The sequence below is a fragment of the Pithys albifrons genome, chromosome 2 (assembly GCF_047495875.1).
Source record: "Pithys albifrons albifrons isolate INPA30051 chromosome 2, PitAlb_v1, whole genome shotgun sequence".
Taxonomy (NCBI): Eukaryota; Metazoa; Chordata; class Aves; order Passeriformes; family Thamnophilidae; genus Pithys; species Pithys albifrons.
Window position 1 is genome coordinate 67104415 of NC_092459.1, and position 17158 is coordinate 67121572.

The 17158-nt window shown below is 38.8% G+C and overlaps 1 protein-coding gene across 1 annotated transcript in view; it reads right to left on the minus strand.

Moving 5' to 3' along the window:
- The window catches only part of GRM1 (glutamate metabotropic receptor 1), a 195390-nt gene that overhangs the window by 51078 nt on the left and 127154 nt on the right, over positions 1 to 17158 (minus strand). The window lies entirely within an intron of this gene.

The following is a 17158-nucleotide window of genomic DNA, read 5'->3' on the forward strand; positions in this document are numbered from 1 at the left end:
CCTGATCCCTTGGTTGTCCTGTATGTGCCATATGATGGCACTTAGGATAATCTATTCATTCCATAACCTTTCCGAGCATCAAGGTCAGGCTGGCAGGCTTTATAATTCCACAGATCCTCCTTCTGACCCTTCCTGTGAGCAGGTTTTACATTTGCTTACCTCCCATTGACTGGTACCACCCTAGTTATACAAGACTGCTGATAAATGAGGGAATGTGGCTTTGGGAGAACATCTACCAGCTCCCTCAGTACTCGAAGGTAGATCTTATCCTGCCCATAGACTTGTTGGCATCACTGACCTTTTCTCCTTGGACTATGGAGGCTTCATTCTGCTCCCTGTCCCTGTCTCCAGCTCAGGGGACTGGGTACCCCAAGAAGAACTGATCATACTATCAAAGACTGAGACAATGAAGGCATCAAGTACCTCAGCCTTTTCCTTCTCCTTTGTCACTATGATTCCCCCTGCATCCAACAAAAGATGAAGACTCCCCTTAGCCTTCCTTTTGTTTCTGATGTATTTATAGAAATAGACTTTACTGTCTTTTACAGCAGTAGCTAGATTCTGTCCTACTTGGGCTTTGGCCTTTCTACTTTCTGCCCTGCATGACCTCACAACATCCTTGTAGTCCTCCCGAGTTGCCTGCCCCTTCACCCAAGGGCTGTGAGTTCCAGCCAAAGACCTCTGTTCAGACAGGTTAGCCTTCTTCCCTGATGGCTTATCTTTCAACACATGGAAACATTTGACAATGGCTAATCCTCTGAACAACCATGCCAAACTAAGATTCTACGAAATAATTTTTGCAAAGGGTTTAATTTGTTTTAACTCATTTGCTATTACTGGTTCAGATATTTTACAGATATTTCCAGTTTACTCCCTCTTATATTCTATTTATAGCATCTTTTACATAATCTAACATCAAAGGTAACAAAAAATTATGTAACAATTTCATTTTAAGGTACTGCAAACTGAATGACACAGATTATAATGTCTCTAGATGTGATTAGTACAATGATGGTGTGTTCAAAACCTGTGCACTAAATGGCTTTTTCTCTCCATATCACTTTCTCAGAAACAAATGCATTTTGTTCAATAATATTGCATGGTTGAATGAAATCCTTACATCTTGATGGTATAAACAGACTTTTGTTCATGCTACTGTGCCCATTATGTCCACATATAAGTCATAGGCAACAAGTCAGTTATTCTATACAAAAATATCAAAAAACTCCCCTCTTCCAGCCCACAATCAAATATACAGTAAAAAGAATTTCTGAAGTTTTATTTTCATAAATAACAGCCTGTTTTCAGGGAAATTCAAGCTGAATGCCTATGAGGGAAAGGTCAGGAAATGCTTTTTGGTGACCAGAATAAGCAATTGTGAATCAGTGTCACAGGTGTCACTTGTCATGGGCTGTGTCAATGACTTTGCTGTCTATATGTGCAAGCTGCTGTGACTAACAACAATTGGTGGAAAAATTATTATGTGTGTATGTGTTTTGTGAGTCCAAAAGATGGTCAGAATAAAGGTAGGCTTTGTTTCCATCTCAATTAAAAAACATTTGTAGTTTCTGTGAGAGAGGATTAATAGGCTGAAAAAATTGTCAGAGACCATAATAAATGTTTTATTTAACTTACAACGAATGATCCCATCATGGTAAAATGTTTCTTTTATGACTTCTACTCCCAGAAAACCAGTTATTATACTGTTTTCAAACCAAAGAGGATGGCGTGTAATGGTTACCCCTTCACTTCCTGCTTTGATGTACCTATGCAACAGGGAGGCAAGTCCAAAAGGCAGCTAAATACAGGGAACCAGAGGAGGATAGTAGAGCTATCAGAAAGATACAAGATGAAACAGGTAACTCAATTCCCATTGTATGTGAACTATTTGTTTGACTGGATGAAGCTCCACTATTTGTCAGGTAAGGGTGAGGCAGGATGTACTATTTGAAAATAGGGATGTTTCCTTCATTGCCTCCTGAGCATCATCACCACTACACAGAAAATAGTGCATCTCTCTAGACAGAACTGCAAGTTGCTCTGCCCTTTGGCAAGAAGGGAGGAAGCAGAGCTTTCACAGGGGCATCTAAAAGGAAGGAATATCTTACAATATGCAGGTACACCAGAATTCAAAATATGCTGATAATCATTTGATGTCTTACAGTACTTATGAAGCAAAAAATGGAGTTATAGGGTTTCAGAATTCGTTTTCAGGATGTCATTAAATCAGAAAGGTTTTCTTCCATTCTTCAAATGGTTTTTATTTCCCCAAGCAAAGAGATTCAATTCATGCAATTACATTTGATGTATTTTTCCCCTGAAAAGCTAGGATACAATTACAGTTACCAGTTGAGACACCCTACTATTTTCATTCTGAGCATGGGGAAAATCTATGAGACTCCCACATACTACTGCTTTGTTACATCTCCTGAATGTTGCTTTTTAATTGGTATTAATGTACTTCTTATATATAACTGGAGAGAAGAGAAAGACATTCAAAAGCTGTGTGTTCAGCAACAGCTCCTCAAATATTTGCACTAGAATTCTCCAAGGCATTAATAGGATGGTGATTGTAGCAATATTTGTAGGCAAGGGGTTATTTATTTTCACTAGCAATGTTGGTCAAATCACTGATGAACTTTCTTCTCCTGGAATAAAATTGTTACAGAATTTAAAAGAATTTGTGGTTTGTTTGGTTGGTTTTTTACTTATTTTTACCAACATATCTTTCATAAATGTGAACTTAATGGCTAAAGGAAATCAAAACATGGATTCAAGGCACAGATTCTTCCCCATTTCAGATGTCTAACACCTAAACTGTGGAAGATTAGTCCCCCTTTTAGATATGCACCATCAGTGTTTTGTGGTTCTTTGTCTATTTTTATGAGGATGCCACTTTATTCCTCAGCGTTTGAAAGGAAGTGTCTTCCTTTTGTCTCTCCCTGTGTGTCAGAAGCAATGGGGAAAGATTATAATTAAATTTACTTTCTTGGTTCTCCATATCATGTTATATAAGCACATTAGGCTTTAAGAGCTTAGTGTCAAAGACTCTGGAATGAGTCTGGCGTACATAAATACAACAGTGCCACAGTGAAGCTGAAATATTATGAGGAAAATGAGCGCACAAGTCAGTGACTCACTCATTAAGCAGATGCAGAGGGAGCCTCAGAGTCCCTAGGCACAGGGCAAGAGAAAGGGGACTAAGCAGTGCTGCCAGCATTACACCAAGTCTGAATGCACAGGTCCAACCCATCCACCTTGCAATGTGGGAGCAAAACAATTGATCTCTGCTCTGTCATTTCCCAGTCTGCAAACTTTATTAAACAGACGCAGGAGTCTGAAGCTTGCTTTTCTCTCTGCCCTTTCTGCCTCTTCCCATGGACATTCAGACTCTCACACAATTATGACGCCAGGAAAAGCAGATTTAAGATGTAAATACCAATTGACAATGCACATAACTCATGCTTACAGTGTGGGAAATGATAAAGCTGTGTTCAAATATATCTTTGTCCAAGAGAGCAGAGGGAGCTTTCCTCTTGTGTCTCTTTTCTAACGACACAAAGAAGCTAAGCAGGGGATGAGAAGAATGCCATTTTCCTAAAGCTGGCTGCGGCTTCAAGTGAATGTGAAGACTGGGCATGCCTGATGTATGAGCATGACAGTGCAGGGATGAGCAGGCAGAGCACGTCTGGGTGAGATATTCCATATTCACAAACACTCCCAGCTGATGTGCATTGCTGCAGCCACTGTTTGCCTTCAGAAGAGGCTAGAGGGAAGCTGGAGACCTTTGTAACAGCTGCCAGTGTGATTTTACCAGAATTGCATCCCTGGAGCAGGAGGCAGCTGGGGGCAAAATAGGCCAGTGGTGGAGAAAAAGTTTTCTCCTTTCCCATAAATCTGCATTGCCTGCTCTGGGCTAGCAGTAGAAGAAAGGACTTGAAGGGAAATATCCTCCTGCAGCCCCTAAGGGCCATGGGCAGCTGTTGCATGCCAGCTACACCAGGAGAGCGCTGTCTCTGCCTGCACTGGGCTGCCCCTGCCAAGGTGTAGCTCTGTACCATCACAGACTCACAGTGCCCACAGATTATCCCCATGCACATACTAACTCCTACCATTGAGAACCAAAAGAAACTGATCACAGAGTTGAAGAGTTGCAAGAATACATGTCCATAGATGTACTTATGGCAGCGTGAAAAGGAGCAAGAAAGAAGCAGAGAAATTCCAGAAGTTAATGTAGAGGGGACACACTGTTAAATGCAGGTCTGGAGAGATCCACTTAGAGCAGATGGCTTCACAGAAGCTCATCAGCCTAATAAAACTTCTGTAGGGGATACAGTATGGCCTAAAGCTTCTGTGTTTCTTCCCACTTTGCTAAAATTCTTCATAAGAAATTATACTTATGAAAAACCCTAGGGTTTATGGCCCTATAAGGATGATATGCTGAGATTCTTTCTCTTCTAAACGAGCCTGTAAGCTAGCATTTCAAACCCCTTCTGTATATATGCACTATTAGCAGTTAAGGACTTGGCAGGAAATTTTAGCATTGCTTCACTTTGTTCCTAGCTTTTAGTGAAATAGTCATGATGAAATAGCTCTGCAGTGAAGACTGTTTTTTTAATGAAATAGAAATGGAAGGATCTACAAACTATAGCTGAGTGTGAGGTAAAGAAACACCCAGCTCACTTTAAAAAAAAAAAAAAAAAAGGAAAAAAAAAGAAAAAGTCCATACTTCTGATATTTGTATGTTTACTTCAGTGAGATCAGCTTCAGAAATACAATTCACAGAATGAAGCAACATATAACAAAAAACTATCAAAAGTGTTAAGTTTCAAGGTTATTGATTACCTCATTTTGGCTATCATTTAATTCCTGTCCTTGGGAATTAATAGACTAGAAAACAACAGAAGAAAATAAATGTCCCTATTTGAAATTAATCAGTTTCTGTATCTTGTACTCCCAGGCAAGTATCAGTACAAATGGTTTGAAAAGAAACATGACTTTATATTTATGAGCAATCATTCTCATGGCTGCATTCATACACCAAAGCAGAAGTATACGTAAAACTGCCATAAGACACACAAAATTATGAATGTTCATTATTATGCACCTTCTAATGAAGATGTTTGGAATTAACTCCATCATGAAGCAAGTAAGCTGGAAATGTAATTCACCTACTTGGTGATCATAAAAAATAGTCAATATTTGCCACTTCTAGCTTATGGAAGTGCATCCCTAATTAAAATACTCTGATCACCTATTGGAAGACTGATGGAACTGATTAGAAGTCACATGGAAATACAGCGGCTTATTGAAGTCAAATATCAAAACATAATACTCAAGACTTAAAACTAGAAATCAATAAAACTCTGACTGTGATTCTGAACTTGGGAGTACATGGTCAGAACAATTTAGGCCTTAAAAACATCTACTCTAATTCTGATAGTTAGAACATGACATTAAAATGACATGTTCATTCCAAAAAGAGAAAACATAGAAGATAATCTGAAGTGATTCTGTCATCTTTCTTAGAGACAGAGATTAATTATTATGAGAGCTTGATAAATAATTATTATGACTAGTTTGGTTTTCTTACATGCTGGACTGTGTACAATCTGTCTGCACAATGACCACAGCACATTCTATTACTTATTTGAAATTATTGTTTATTTTCTGTAGCAATATATCTTTCTCAGCTCCTATTTTAATTAGAAATTAAGAATTCATCTTAAAACCAGGAATAAAATATGCCATATGATTTTTTTATTTGATTGAATGATTTGTGTGCATAATCAGCACATGCTGATTTCAAATCTTAATCTAGTATTGGAAATCCATCTTCTTATTTCATTAGCTGACTAAAATGTAATGCTGACAAAGGCATTTGAAAGGTCAAGATTGGGCTTTGCCTTTAAAGGACATAGGCAACCACACAGTTATTTCAGTGGAAGATTCACAAAGAGGCTGAATGAAATGGAGGGCTTTTCCCCTGTCTTATGCTGGTCAGAAGCCACATTAATCTGGCATCATGATCCCCCAGTCCAAATTTAATGTATGACTATGATTCTTTTTTTTTTGTTTTGTTTTAATTATTTTCTCTTCTGTCTCCTTTCTTGGGAATATGACAGCAGGGAATTAAATTTGTTATTGTATGTTCTGTAGTTTTTTTCTGACAGTCACAGTTCAACAACAGGCTATCTGAGCCTCTCTCTCACAGACTCTGCAAGGTCCCACAACTGCCCATGCTCTCAAAGCCTCAGGCACCACTTTAATGCGATTATTATTTAATGCAGTTATTGTCACAGAGACCTGGGATGTGCCTGCTTCTCTTGCTTTGCTTTACAGCCTTCCTCCAGTGCCATCCTGGATCCTGACCAAGTCTGTGTAAGAACAGGATTCCACAGAACCCATTTTCTACATGACCTGAACTCCTGTGGAGAAACAATTAATAAGAAAGAAAATCCAACTTCCATTCTTCTGCTGTCCCTCAGGGAGTAACCTTGCTGCCTTATCTGAACCCTCAATTAAAGAAATATTTAGAACTACTATTCTTAACAGATCAGTTATTTGGAACAAGTCTAGCAGATAATAAGTTGCTGCTGCTGTTACACGAGACAAGAATGAATACAGTTAATATCAAATTCACTTACAAATGCAAATAAATACTTGCAGATTTTTATGTTATTTGGCTACCTTTAATCAAGCTTTTTCACTCTTAATAAAAAGAAAAAAAGTTGAGTCATGTACCCTTGCAGATACTCCATGGTAACACACAATGGTGGAAAATGAAAAGCACAGGAAGTAGGACTGATTAAATTTCAAGTTTTGTGCTTTTCATATGAAGCCTGAGACTTTATCTGAAAGAAAGAGACAGCTCAGTAATTGTCCTGCAGCTGTTAGAACATTAACCACCTTACAATGCTTAAATTAGGAACCTGAATACATATTCAGGCACCTAATTAATTGACTTGATTAATACTTGAACTTCTCTAGCTGCTGTTGACTTTCATGGGAATTATGGGAGATCAGTACCTTTAAAAATCAGGCCAATTTATCTAGGTCTCAGAGATGCACTTGAGGAGCCTAATTTTGAGCACCTTGATCAGAAAATGCTGGTTCAGAGTTGAAAATAACCAACCTTCATGTTAACAATAGAATGTATTCCCACTGAATGGGGCAAAGGAGTTAATAGAAATCTGTTGTCTGTATATGTTAAATATTTGGCACCAGCAAAACACCCAAAACTAATAGTCAGGGTCTTTAGATTAGAGTGAAAAAATATGATGAAGGTAATAAAATACACATATGCAGTTGCTTTCAAAGAATCCCCTGGCTTCCCAGGACCAAATGCAGATGCTGCAGCTGCTCTGGAGCTGAGGAGCAAATGGTCTCAGCCACACTAACCAGCTGCACCTTGTCATAATGTAAGAGTGCACTCAGCTTTTGGTGAAAGTAAGCATAGTTTTCAAATTTTTGTTAGAAGGATCCAAATATTCCCTTGTAACCCTTGCAATATGTAATTAATAGCAAAGACACAGATCACAAAGATTCACTTTATTTTCCCCTTAACTGGACGCCTGACCAGACCTATGTTCAATTACAATATCACAGAAATAAATCCATCTTAAAGCTGAACTAGGATTAGGATTTTCTGAAAAATGTCTGCATGAGGACAATGCCTCACTGATTGGCAGCAAACTAGAGCTAAGTAAATCAGAAGATGAAGTAAGTGGCCTTAATCTGTATTCATACATAAAATTCAGCACAGGCAGGATTCTTTCAGATTTAAAAGAATTTTAAAAACATTCATTTTGTCTCACCTTCTTTTTTGCTGGGTGTATCCAAATGTGACAATGCAGAAAATAGTAAAGTACTTGAGATCTCACAATAAAAATGGACCCTTGTGATGTCAACTTTTAAATAAAAAAGCAATAAGAAAAGCAGCAAAGTGGCCTTTGCAGAAAGTAGACAGTGCACTGCATAGCATGATGTGTAGAGTGCTGGTGCTTTGAAGAAAACAGCCCTGCTCTTCCATTCCTGCAGAGTCGAGCCTGAAGACAGAGCTAAATTAAAGGTTTGAACTTGCGGGTTCCTTCAAAGCTGCTTTCTACTATATGAATCTCAAAAATATCAGCTGAAGAAAACGTTTGGAAATCTTCTTGTCTAGTACTTTGCTATGCTACAGTGGCCCTCTGGTTCAGCCAGCTGCTTTTGTAATATTTCCCTAGCTCCCTCCACACTGGCAGACTTCTGCACTTCCCCAGACCTCCTGGTACAAGTGATAAAACAAAAGTCTACTCCAGCAGCACTGTTCTTCCAAGCACACAGCTTCCATCAGGTTCTTCTGCCTGTGGGTGCCAATACAGCTTATTCTGAGTAGGAAATTCTGTGTTTTGCATGGTTTAGGTCTTACCATTTAGGGTCATAATTTATAGTTCTTCACACCACTGCTTGCCCACAACCTCTTAAGAGGAACCCATTTATTGTAAAAACGCTACTTGGCTATTTTTCAGAAAATATCCTTGTGTAAGAGCATCTCTGGGTGGCAGCTAGAAATGGGGGGGAGGGGGTCTGTGCCTACGTGTTATAGCATCTAGTGCATCTCCTTTGCACCTATATTTGTGGGTAACACTGCCATTAATGACAACCTGTTAAATTGCAACTTGAGTTTAAAACTTTACACCTGTAGAGAATGAGGAAAATTAAGATATCATCTAATAAAAGATATGGGGGCCTGACAGAAGGCAGTTGCTCTTGTTTTCAGATCAGTTGCCTGTGTTACTTCATCTGATTTACTTAGTGGTTTGGTTAAACATTTATATCTACGCTAATTGTTCTGATGCACAACCTGCACAAACAATCAATTTCTGGGAATGAGTCAGTTAATTTTAACTGTGTGCTTTTGTTCTCACCACACTCCTGACAAAATTCAAATCATCTGTGGCAGTCTGAAGAGTCAGGAGTGCCTCTGCTTCCCCCTAGGCAGAGGAAACAGGAGCCCCAAGGGAGCACAATCCTCTTCCTTTGCAGCACCATCAGTTTATCCATGTAACAGAGAAGGCTGAATGTCACAAGCCTACACAAGGATCATTTTAATCCCAGGAGTGCAAACTTTTACTGTTAAAACACACAATGGAAAATATAGGTGTACATATTAGATTCAGAAAACTTTTGTCATATCCTGCTGTGGTGTGTATGTTTTCTGCAAACTGTCTTCTGTGCAGTTTTCAAAGGCATGTGTATATTGTTTTTTCCCTTTATTTCATGATGATCCCATTTTTTGTTATGGATGCCAAAAGAAAAAATAAATGCATTTTTATTGTGTATTGGTTGATATTCTGGTTTAAAAGTATTTTTGGAAATATAAAGTATTAGATAAATATATCTGGTTTCTTCCAAACATGGAAATAAAAAGCTAGAAGCAAATGAACAAAAAACTGGCCATAATGTCATCTCTGAATAATATGTATGATTCATTACAGATAGGCACATCATTAATCTTGCTCATCTGTAAGCCTTGAAAGCTGTCTGTAAGTTTGTCTGGAAAGAAAATGAGACTACAGCTCTCTTGTCTTATCTGCTGTAAAAAAGCCTTGACTAAGAAGTGTAGCAACTAGTGTTCTGTCAGAGATGTCCCTAGTAGGCTTCATTCTAGGTGTCCATGAAATTGTGATCAATTCTGATCACTAATGTGGAATGAATCCTGAGACCTAAGTATGTAAAGGGAATACAAAGCAGATGTTAGAGGCAAATCACAGGATAGATTAGGTAAATATATCGTGAAGAAATCATGGCATGTCTATAGCTTTATTACTTCCTCAAAAGCTTAAAAATACATGTCCTATACACCACAAAGGTGATTTACAAGCAGTGACTGACCTGACAGAGTGTACATCAGGCTGTTGTCTTATAATGAGTTTTTCTGAACTACTGTAGTGGAAGTAGTTCCTACTGTAGGTGCTTCTGCTGATGAAAAGTCTCATGGCACAAGTACTCGATGGGGAAGCCTAGAAGATGTTGAGATTAAAGGAATGTTCTCAGAGAAGCAACTACAAGCATGTCTGACACAGCAGACTGAGTCCTAATAATGTCTACTGAATCGAATTTGTCCAACTCCAAAACCAACTCAGATCAGCTCTCACTGGAAATACACTCACTCATTCAGAAATGTGAAGAAAAATCAAGTACACATCCTGGAGTGCTTTGTCCAGAAAAACAAACACGATGACAGGCATGAGCAGAGGCCCTGTAGATCTTCTAAAAAGATGTCATTATCTTCTGTCAGAAAAAAATTCCCAACAACTTCACTAAAATTATAAGGACTCTATGTTTGGATGAGATAAAACCAGTTACTTTTTAATAAATGAGTCATAATGATGGCAAAAACTTAGGGATGTTTTTCAAAGAAATCTTAACTAGAAGCAAACAAATCAAGCCAGATTCAGAACCACTTGCTGAAATTAATTGATTTAATAGCTTGGGTATAGTATTCCGCAGACATAAATATACTACTCCTGTACTTGAATTGCTATGTTCAAATAACACTGTACCACTCTTTTTGTTGCTTTGCGGGTCTCTGATATCTGAACCACCTCTGCATCATGCTCCACATCTCTTTCAGATTATGGCTATACCAAACAGAGTGAATGATCCAAAGTCATATAGTAACAAAATAATCTATATTCCGTGTCATATTTCTATCAAAAGTATCACTCTGCATTATATTTATCAAAGCATAAATACCTCTTGTGGAATTGTTAGTTTTCTTCACAAATTTTTTCTGCTATCTGTATGTTCTGCCCATGATTTGACAGGTTCTGGAATTTATGGTGGACATTCAGATCTACTCAGAGGTGAGGAAAATTTATGTCCTCTGAGTGAGTCTGCTGATGCAGAAAGGAGATGGGAAAAGATACAACTTCTTAGGACCAAATTTGACATAAGAATAGGGTGGATCTTTGGTAGGAATAAAGGTAAGCAGCATCATGGATTGTACAACAGTGCAACCAGTGATTGCAGCATGTGATTACCTCGCCACTACCACCATCTTTTACTTGGCACTCATCAGGCTGCATCTAGAATATTGCATGTGGTTTGTGAATCCCTAATACAGAAAGACACTGATAACCTGAACACATGCAGCAGAGGGCCATCAAGAAGATCTGGAGCTGCAGTCCTTGCTCCTTGAGGATAGACTGAAGGACCTGGGCTTGTTCAGTCTGAGGAAGAAATGGCTGCAGGCAAACCTTACAACAGCCCCTCGTACATATAGGGTGGTTATCAAGAAGAGAGAGACAAGTCCTTCATGGTGAAGCATGGTGGGGGGTAAGAAACAATGGGCATAACTTGAAACAAGAGAGGTTTAGACTGGAGATGGGGCCAAACTTTTTCACATTCAAGTTACCTAGAGACACTGCCACCCTGGAAGTTTTCAAGGCCCCAGTGAAAAAAGCTCAGATCAACCTGGTCCAAACTCATAACTTACCCTGCTTTGAGCAGCAGGTTAGACTACAATCTTGCTGAGCTACCTTCTAAACTGAGTAATCCTGTGATCCAGTGACTGCGGCTACACTTAGACTGCAATTCTCTTGGACTGAGGCAGGAATTCCCAGATAAAGCAATCCTTATGGCATGACCAAGGTATGAGTAAGCATCCTAAAAGGAACTTGGATTGTAGCCTCCTTTGAAATAAAAATCACCCACATTTCTTGTCCTTGTCTGCAACAAATTGATTCACTGTCAAATAATCCTTCTTCTCAAAGATCAGTTGAATTGATGAATGAAACATGAATTGCCCACTTTGTTCCACTTTGCTCTGTTGAAAAATGTCTGTGCTGATTGCCTGCCAATGTATTTTGTTGTCCCAGCAGAGGAACTGCTGTGAGCATAATCTGTTATTTGCATCAGTTCCATTACCAATTTCATAACTGTCTCTTGTGGTGCAGAGGAGGACTCATCCTACCTGGTTTACATAAACTACAGCCATTGTATTATCTGCCAGGAGGAGAATAAGGCTTTCTATAAAAGAGCAGTTAGAGCTCTGTACCGGTGTTTGCATTGCACTGAATTCTACACCATTTCTGTGTGGGTGTGATATGCATTTAATTCTGGCCTATCTGGGCTCATCAAGTCCAACAGAGATAGATTTGTCACTGTAGTTTTGTGGGGAAAAAACCACTTCCAACCACTTCCATTTGGCCTATTTCTATCAGATCACAGAGGAGAAAGCATCCCACAGAACTGCTGGAAAAATATCTGAACTCAATTGCCTGACACACACAGTCTGTCATCTAACCTTGCTGTCAGTGTGCAATCTTCAAAATGTGGAAACACTTACTTGGGGCAGTGCCTGAGGTTGTGTTCTAACAGAACTTAGCGTCAGGTCAGTCCTGAGTCAGATACCTCAAGCTCAGAAACAGCTCTTTTTTGTTAGTGTTAAAATGATCTACTTTGCTCTGACTTTTCACCTGAAAAACATGAAGAATGGTGTGAAGTTCTGAATTTCACCATCAGTCAGGTGCCCATGCAGAGTTGCAGGACATGCTTTGTTTCCTACAGACTATAATTACCTCATGGAATACATTGAAAGCACCTTAGTGGCATGGACAGTTTCAGAACAATTCTATATTGGAAGTGGTTTTGGCCTGCTGGATATCAAGGAAACTCTAGGAGAATTGCCATATACAAATATGTTTTTTGGCTGACTGGCAGGTACCCACCAAGCTGGTCTCTCACTCCACCTCCTCAACAGGACGGCAGAGAGAAAATAAAATTAAAAACTCATGGGTCAAGATAAAGGAAGTTTAATAAAGAAAAGCAAAGACCATGCATGGAAGCAAAGAAGAATGTATTCTCTCCCTCTGTCAGCAGATAATATTCAGTTACTTTCCTGGAAAGATGGCCTCAGTATGTAGCAGTTGCTTTGGAAGAAAAAAGCCTTAATAACAACTGCTCTCCCCCTACTCCTCATCCTTCTCACATCTTTTATTGCTGACCATGACATCATACAGTATGGAAACTTCAGTCAGTTTGGGTCAACTGCCCTGGCTATGCCCCCTCCCAGCCTCTTATCGACTCCCAACTGACCAGCTCTAGAGGGTGAGGAGATGGAGTGGAGAGAGCTTCAGTGCTGTATGAACCCTGCTCAGCAGTGCCCCCAAAGTGGTGTTACTAACACCTTTTTAGTTACCAATAGAAAGCACAGTACTGTGAGGGCTGCTACGGAGAAAGGTAATTCCATCCCAGCCAGAACCAATAAATCTACATTAAACAATTTCTATACTTGAGTCCTATTATGTCAATGAAGAATATCTCCTATAGCAGACAGAGAGAGAAAGAGGGAGGGAAAGAAAGGGGAACAGGAAAATAGACATTCCCTTATGAAAGGCATTTGGCTACACCATTGCAAAGAATGAGTCAAAAGTAGTTCCCAGTCATTTGCCTTCCACCCATGTGGCAAAAGTAAGTTATTTAAATTTTTCACGAAGCGATGATCCAAAGGAGCAGTCACTGCAAAACTTTTGATGGTTTTCTTCCCTTCCCAAGGATTTGCTCTACAACTATATAGTCCTAGTACATCCAGATAAGCTATTCTGAAAATGTGGCCAGCTGTTAGGCATCCCACAGACTTCACAGAGTAGCATGCACTTGAACTTGCTTCCTTCCAATAGTTCTTATGCCAGGTGGACTTTTTTCTCCCAAAATACCAATGTACATTCAGAGCATGTACATTCAGAGCTCGGTGTAACATGAGAATTTCTGAAGAACAACATCAGTCTTCTCAGGGGCCAAATGAGGGAATCCAAGCAGTAATTCCTGTCAACAAAGAATGAAGATTTCTAGGAACTAGCTTTCTTTTGCATTTTAGAAAGACTAAAATCCCAAACTAGTGCTGACTCAACAGTAACAGGGTGTGAAAAACTGGAAATGTAGCAGCTGTAATTGCTTGAGGAGAAGCCCTTGCCTATCTATGAATGATAAAAATTGATCTTAATATGCCAGTGGCAATTCTGAATAAATTACTCGGTAAAGTGATTAGATTGTATGTGAGCAAATTATAATGGACAGGCAGTAACTGAAGATTCTTCATTACAAACTTTGTAATTAAAATCCTTTTCAAAATGGATAGGTTTGAGTATTCTGAATATTTTTTTTAATAAGGTAGTCAAAAAACAATACTGCCTTTTCTATTTTTGTTTCTGCCTGCTCCTAGGCAACCCCTTGCTTGGTAACCACAATTGCACTATGCTTCCCTAGATATCACAAGAATTTTTGTCCTTGGTTTTCTTTTTCATTAGATAGTTTCTGGAGATGTTAGCTTTCCTGACATGAAAGATGAAGTTGAGCAGTGCTGCCTTCAAATCAATTCCTGTCTGTGCCAAAGTATGGATGTGCTTTGTTCGCAATAAGAGCTAGCAGTGCACTTCTGCAATATAGAACAGATTGGGATGCAGAGATAGTCACAATACATGCTAATAATGTGCATGGACTCCTGTGCATCCTCTGCAGAGGATCCAGGTTTTTCCATAATGCAGGGCTCAATATATCTTTTCACAGGAATATTGATGGAATACTTGAGGTAGGAGTAAAAGCTCTTAGATATGCTGGAGTTAAGGTGCTTGATACCACTGATAATTTTTCCAGGGTGATCTAGTAGCAGCAGCAGTACTTACATTTGTAGTTCTACAAAAACCCCAGAACTTCATCTATTTGCACTTTTAATGAGTTTCAAATATTAGTGCTTTTTATATATTGAGCATTGTGGATGCTCCCCTTCAAATTTGTGTATGTAGATACTTAGTGAAAGAAGGAAAAGGCAATTCAGACTCCAGGTTTCTTTGCAAAGATTTTGTGAAAAGGCCTGCCTCCAACTCTGTGAGAAGAGGGCAGTTTCTTGAACCTGTCATACTAGTCCTCCTTGGAGAGAAAGGCTCCACCAAAAAGCTTTGAACCTGCTGCTATTTGAAGTGGGTCTTAACCTTGCAGAAAAGTCGGAAAAAAAGATGCATGCAAAGAAAGCTCCGGTGGTGCCAGACAGTCGGAGTCAGATCTGTATAGTTAAAGAAAAATAAATACTGTATTGCAATGCCCCCAGTTTTCTGGGGAAGATGAAGATTTCTTAATTCTGTAGGTATGCTATTATTGGGAATAGATACCTTGCAATGCTGCCCTTTGCTGATTTGAAACATTTATGAACTTTTGAGTTGTGTGTGATGAGCCTGAGAGTTATCAGTGGTACACCACCAAATTTAAGAGCTGATTGCTTTTCAGCAAAGCCTTAGAAGTATCACACACATTGAAATTTCATACAAAAACCTACAGTTTTTAGACGAGGGAAAGGCACCTGAATGCCTAAATTGACACTTTTAGCTGTCAGAGTCTACCAAAGTAGACAAATGATTTTGTGTTTCATTAGTGTTATCAGAATGTAGTGGTCCCTGTCTCTGATACCTGATGCCTTGTGAAGCCCACAACACAGAGGAGGCATGGAATGATATCTCTTCAGACCTCCTCCAATGTCCAGCGGCTTCAACCCTGGCACTTGGTTTTCTTCCATAATTGTAATTGTTTTTTGGCTTAAGGACAATATTGGAGTCTAGAGCAATCACTATCTGAAAGCTCACCTACACATTTTGTGCAGAAGTGCCCCATCCTGGCCATTTTGAACTCCCCACCTGGTACTTGACTTTGATGCAGCAGATGAAGAAAAACTATGCCAGTTCAAACTCAAGTTTCCAGTTTCATAACCAAACAGAGACTGGATAACAAACTACCCATGTTTACAACAGCTGCTAAGATGTCTCAAAACTAGGCCTTTTTATAGAGTATCAGCCTAAAATTTATTAGTGTAAATGGAATCTTTTCTTACAAAAGAGGGCTGTGCATTTACACTGCATCAATGACTCAACACTCCTTAGCAATTTTTGCCCTTGTTGGCCTATATTAACTCCTTGGTCTGAGCTGAAGCAGTCTCAAAGCCAATTGAACGTATAGACCATAAATCAACATTTTGTTAAAGTCAGTCACAGTATTTTGTCTCAGCTGGGGGGAAACAAAAGTTTATGTGGAAAGGTACTTGTTAGGAAGTATTACTGATGGAGAAGGGGAGAAGTGGAAACTATGAAAATGCAGCTCAGGGAGCACATGAAGACCAACTGAGATTACAGCTAGGGAATAGAGGAGGTGGAGATGTAAAGAACAGGACAAAAATCCAGGAGAAGCCAGGGTTCACTAGTTTGGTTTCTAATGAAGTTCCTTACTATCAAGTATACTTTTTTGGCCAAAAAGGAAGTATTTACAAACTACAAAAAAAATATTTCCAAAAATTATTCAGTATGTATTTTACAGAAATGCAACCACATCTCACTCAATTTATTAATAAATTTAATCTTACTGAAATATTTTATTTTCTCAGATTCTGAATGGAAGAGAAAACTTGTCTATGCACAAATACACCTCCCTTGCTATGAGGTAAGACTTACCTCCTTCAGTAGGATAGTGTGTTTTTTATATCAGTGTTACATAGTGGAAATAAACTACAAATGTTTTAATGGGTTAAGAAAAGAAAGGATGAAGCAGATGACTGGCCAAATTTAAGACTCACCAATTTTCCTTAAAATTTTTTTCTGTCATAATATTTTCTGTGAATTTCCTGATTATTCAGTTGATCAGAAAAAGCAGACTTTGAGGGGGAAAAAGTACAAATTTCTTCCTATTTTTGTTAAAATTTAATGATTATTTATAGTTTACAAGTTGTATTACACAGTTGGATGCTTCTGACAGCCTTAGCATAGCCCTAAAATACAAAAAGATAACAAGTCACTCCATAACAGAGAAAAACTAAATTGAGTGAAAGCTGTGCAACCCATATCAGACATACCCCCACCAGAGTTGAGATTAAGATCTGTACTATTTGAGATTGGCACCTTTCATCATAAAAAAACCCCAAAAACAAAAACAAAAACACAAAACAAAACAAACAAAAACAAACAAACAAACAAAAACAACAAAAAAACCAAACCAGCAACAAAACCCCCCCCAAAAATACCATAAAAAACTCAAAGCAAAAAAACCCACACACACAAAAAAAAGCCCACAAGAGAAACCCCAAAACACTGTGAATCTAAGAAAAACTTTTGCCAGAGCACAGATTCAAAAACAG